Source organism: Chionomys nivalis, chromosome 6 (genome assembly GCF_950005125.1).
Source record: "Chionomys nivalis chromosome 6, mChiNiv1.1, whole genome shotgun sequence".
NCBI lineage: Eukaryota > Metazoa > Chordata > Mammalia > Rodentia > Cricetidae > Chionomys > Chionomys nivalis.
The window spans coordinates 10,304,970-10,310,969 of NC_080091.1; positions in this window are offsets into that span (position 1 = coordinate 10,304,970).

Here is a 6,000-nt window from a genome sequence, read left to right on the forward strand (position 1 = left end):
CACCCCTCCTGGGCTCCCTGCAGAGACTCTACTCCCTGCAGACTGCCTCTCTGTTCCTATCCCACCCACCTAGCATCCAGAACCCTTCTTCCTTCTGCCCCCTTCCTTCTTTGGGCACATAACACCACCTAGCTCAGCCTGTCTGGGCGCTGGGGACGAATCCTCAGGGCAAGCAGGCGGGCGGGAGTTCCTTTGTTTCACTGGCCTGCCTGCACCAAGCAAGGTAGGTACTTTGTTTACGAACTACCTAACCAGCACGGAGATCTGACCTCGGTACCAGGAGAGACATCATTGGGGTGAGTTTGTGACGCAGCAGCAACCCCGGACAGGGAACTCAGAAGTTCCTCATCCACCCCCATCCCTCCTGGGCTCCCTGCAGAGACTCTACTCCCTGCAGACTGCCTGTCTGTTCCTATCCCACCCAGCTTGCATCCAGAACCCTTCTTCCTTCTGCCCCCTTCCTTCTTTGGGCACATAACACCACCTAGCTCAGCCTGTCTGGGCACTGGGGGCGAATCCTCAGGGCAAACAGGCGGGCGGGAGTTCCTTTGTTTCACTGGCCTGTGTGGGCTCTGGGGGCGAATCCTCAGGACAAACAGGCTGACAGGAGTTCCTTTGTTTCACTGGCCTGCCTGCACCAAGCAAGGTAGGTGCTTTGTTTACGAACTACCCAACCTGCAAGGAGAGCGGATCTTGGCACCAGGAGAGCCATCATTGGGCACGGAGATCTGATATTGTCACCAGGAGAGACATCACTGGAGCACCAGGAGAACCATCACTGGGGAGTACCATCACTGGGAAGATACAACAGTAGGCAAGGAGACCTGATCCGGTAAAAGAAGATCCATAGGGGAGCATTCGGAGGAAGAGATGGGCAGGCGCCAATGCAAGAATTCACCCAACAACCTGAAAAATAATATGAAACCACCAGAACCCAGCGACCTCACAACAGGAGGACATGAACACCTTAATCATGAAGAAGTAGAAAAAATTGACTTTATGAAAGTGATTGACGCCTTTAAACAGCATGTAAAAAATGCCCTTATAGAAATGGATGAGAAGTATAACAGAAAGTTTGAAGAATTGAGTAAATCAGTGAATGATACCCTAGGAAACCAAGGAAAAACAATCAAACAGATAATGGAAACAGTTCAAGTCTTGAAAACTGAATTGGAGGCAAAGAAGAAAACACAAACAGAAGGCTGGCTGGACATGGAAAATCTAGGTAAACGAATAGAGTCTACAGAAACAAGCATAACCAACAGAATACAAGAGATAGAAGAAAGAATCTCAGATTCTGAAGATACCATAGAGAAAATAAACACGCTAATCAAAGAAAACAGCAAGGCCAACAACTCTCATCACAAAACATTCAGGAAATATGGGACACAATAAAAATACCAAACCTAAGAATAATAGGAGTAGAAGAAGGGGAAGAAGCGCAGCTCAACGGTCCAGAAAATATATTTAATAAAATTATAGAAGAAAACTTTCCCAACCTAAAGAAAGATATACCTATGAAGGTTCAAGAAGCATACAGAACACCGAATAGGCTGGATCAAAAAAAAAAACATCCCCTCGCCATATAATAATCAAAACACAAAGCATACAGAACAAAGAAAGAATATTAAGAGCTGCAAAGGAAAAAGGCCAAGTTACTTATAAAGGTAAACCTATCAGACTTACACCTGACTTCTCTATGGAAACAATGAAAACCAGAAGGTCCTGGATAGATGTACTGCAGAAACTAAGAGACTGTGGATGCAAGCCCAGACTACTATACCCAGCCAAACTTTTGTTCACTATAAATGGAGAAAACAAAATTTTCCAGGATAAAAACAAATTTAAACAATACGTAGCCACAAATCCAGCCTTACAGAAAGTAATAGAGGAAAATTACTAACCAAGGAGTCCAACAATGACCACAATAACTCAGACATCTAGAGACCCTTCACCAGCACAACTCAAAGAAGGGAAACACACAAAATTTACTACTAAAAAAATGACCGGAGTTAACAACCACTGGTCATTAATATCACTTAATGTCAATAGACTCAACTCACCTATAAAAAGGCACAGACTAAGAGATTGGATACGAAAACAGGATCCAACATTCTGCTGTTTACAAGAAACACACCTCAACTACAAAGACAGACACCTACTCAGAGTAAAGGGTTGGGATAAGGCGTATCAAGTTAATGGACCTAAGAAACAAGCAGGTGTGGCCATACTAATTTCTAACAAAGTTGACTTCAAACTTAAATCAATCAGAAGAGATGGAGAGGGACATTTTCTACTCATAACAGGAACAATTCATCAGGATGAAGTCCCAATCCTGAATATCTATGCCCCTAATACAAAAGCACCCACGTACGTAAAAGAAACATTGCTAAAACTCAAGGCAGCAATCAAACCGCACACATTAATAGTAGGAGACTTTAACACTCCTCTCTCACCAATGGACAGGTCAATTAGACAGAATCCTAACAGAGAAATAAGAGAATTATTGGAGGTAATGAATCAAATGGACTTAACAGACATCTATAGAATATTCCACCCAAATAGGAAAGAATATACCTTCTTCTCTGCAGCTCATGGAACCTTTTCGAAAATTGACCACATACTCGGTAACAAAGCAAACATCCATAGTTACAAAAAAATATCTGTAACCACCTGTGTCTTATCAGATCACCATGGATTAAAGCTAGAATTCAACAACAAAGCTACCCCCAGAAAGCCTACAAACTCATGGAAACTGAACAGTCAACTACTGAACCATACCTGGATTAAGGAAGAAATAAAGAAAGAAATTAAAGTCTTCCTTGAATTCAATGAAAACAAAGAAACAACATACTCAAACCTATGGGACACTATGAAAGCAGTCCTAAGAGGAAAGTTCATAGCACTAAGTGCCCACTTAAAGAAAATAGAGAAAGCACACATTGGAGAATTAACAGCCAACCTGAAAGCTCTAGAAAAAAAAGAAGCAGACTCACCTAGAAGGAGTAGAAGACTGGAAATAATCAAACTAAGGGATGAAATCAACAAAATAGAAACACAGAAAACAATTGAAAGAATCAATGAAACAAAAAGCTGATTCCTGGAGAAAATCAACAAAGTTGATAAACCCTTATCCAAACTAATCAAACGGCAGAGAGAAAATTTGCAAATTAATAAAATCAGAAATGAAAAGGGGGACATAACCACAGACACAGAGGAAATTCAGAGAATCATTAGATCTTACTACAAAAGCCTGTATGCCACAAAACTTTAAAATGTTAAAGAAATGGACACTTTTTCTAGATGAATACCATATACCAAAGTTAAACCAGGACCAGGTAAACAACCTAAATAGACCCGTGAGTCGCGAAGAATTAGAAGCTGTTATCAAAAACCTCCCTTCCAAAAAAAGTCCAGGACCAGATGGTTTCAATGCGGAATTCTACCAGAACTTCCAAGAAGAACTAATACCTATACTCCTAAATGTATTTCACAATTTAGAAACAGAAGAGTCATTGCCAAATTCCTTTAATGAAGCTACAGTAACTCTGATACCAAATCCACACAAAGAGTCAACCAAGAAAGAGAATTACAGGCCAATCTCACTCATGAACATCGACGCAAAAATCCTCAACAAAATACTGGCAAACCGAATCCAAGAACACATTAGAAAAATTATCCATTATGATCAAGTAGGCTTCATCCCAGAGATGCAGGGCTGGTTTAACATACGCAAATCTATCAATGTAATCCATCATATAAATAAACTGAAAGAAAAAAACCATATGATCGTTTCATTAGATGCTGAAAAAGCATTTGACAAAATTCAACATCCCTTTATGATAAAAGTCTTGGAGAGATTAGGGATACAAGGGTCATACCTAAATATAATTAAAGCTATTTACAGGAAGACGACAGCTACCATCAAATTAAACGGAGAGATACTTAAAGCCATCCCACTAAAATCAGGAACACGCCAAGGCTGTCCACTCTCTCCATAACTCTTCAATATAGTTCTTGAAGTCTTAGCAATAGCAATACGACAACATAGGGGATAAAGGGGATTCAAATTGGAAAGGAAGAAGTTAAGCTTGCGTTATTTGCAGATGATATGATAGTGTACTTAAGCGACCCCAAAAACTCCACCAAAGAACTTCTACAGCTGATAAATACCTTTAGTAATGTGGCAGGATACAAGATCAACTCCAAAAAATCAGTCGCCTTCTTATACACAAAGGATATGGAAGCAGAGAGGGAAATAAGAGAATCAGCACCTTTCACGATAGCCACAAACAGCATAAAATATCTTGGGGTAACTCTAACCAAGGAAGTAAAAGATCTATTTTACAAGAACTTTAAGTCTTTGAAGAAAGAAATTGAAGAGGATACCAGAAAATGGAAGGATCTCCCTTGCTCTTGGATTGTGAGGATCAACATAGTAAAAATGGCAATTCTACCAAAGGCAATTTATAGATTCAATGCAATCCCCATAAATATCCCATCAAAATTCTTCACAGATCTTGAGAGGACAATAATCAACTTTATATGGAAAAACAAAAAAACCCAGGATAGCCAAAACAATCTTATACAATAAAGGAACTTCTGGAGGCATTACCATCCCTGACTTCAAACTCTATTACAGAGCTACAGTACTGAAAACAGCGTGGTACTGGCATAAAAACAGAGAAGTTGACCAATGGAATTGTATAGAAGACCCGGATTTTAACCCACAAACCTATGAACACCTCATTTTCGATAAAGGAGCTAAAAGTGTACAATGGAAGAAAGAAAGCATCTTCAACAAATGGTGCTGGCACAACTGGATGTCAACCTGTAGAAGAATGAAAATAGACCCATATCTATCACCATGCACAAAACTCAAGTCCAAATGGATCAAAGACCTCAATATCAATCTGAACACACTCAACCTGATAGAAGAGAAAATGGGAAGTACCCTACAACATATGAGCACAGGAGATCATTTCCTGTGTATAACCCCAGCAGCACAGACATTAAGGGCAACATTGAATAAATGGGACCTCCTGAAACTGAGAAGCTTCTGTAAAGCAAAGGACACTGTCATTAAGACAAAAAGGCACCCTACTGACTGGGAGAAGATCTTCACCAACCCCGAAACAGACAAAGGTCTGATCTCCAAAATATATAAAGAACTCAAGAAACTAGACTTTAAAATGATAATTAACCCAATTAAAAATTGGGCACTGAACTGAACAGAGAATTCTCAACAGAAGAAGTTCAAATGGCCAAAAAACACTTAAGGTCATGCTCAAACTCCTTAGCAATAAGGGAAATGCAAATCAAAACAACTTTGAGATATCATCTTAGACCTGTCAGAATGGCTAAAATCAAAAACACCAAGGATAGCCTCCGCTGGAGAGGTTGTGTAGAAAGGGGTACCCTCATCCATTGCTGGTGGAACTGCAAACTTGTGCAACCACTTTGGAAATCAGTGTGGCGGTTTCTCAGAAAAATTGGGATCAACCTACCCCTGGACCCAGCAATACCACTCCTGGGAATATACCCAAGAGATTCCTTATCATATGACAAAAGCATTTCTTCAACTATGTTCATAGCAGCATTATTTGTAATAGCCAGACCCTGGAAGCAACCTAGATGTCCTTCAATGGAAGAATGGATGAAGAAAGTGTGGAATATATACACATTAGAGTACTACTCTGCAGTAAAAAACAATGACTTCTCGAATTTTGCATGCAAATGGATGGAAATAGAAAATACTATCCTGAGTGAGGTAACCCAGACCCAAAAAGAAGATCATGGGATGTACTCACTCATAATTGGTTTCTAGCCATGGATAGGGGACAACTGAGTCTATAATTTGTGGTCCTAAAGAAGCTAAACAAGAGGGCAAACCCAAGGAAAAACATATAGTTATCCTCCTGGCTATGGGAAATAGACAAGATTGCTGGGCAAAAAATGGAATCTTGGGGGTAGGGTGGGATGGGGGTAAGGGGAGATGGA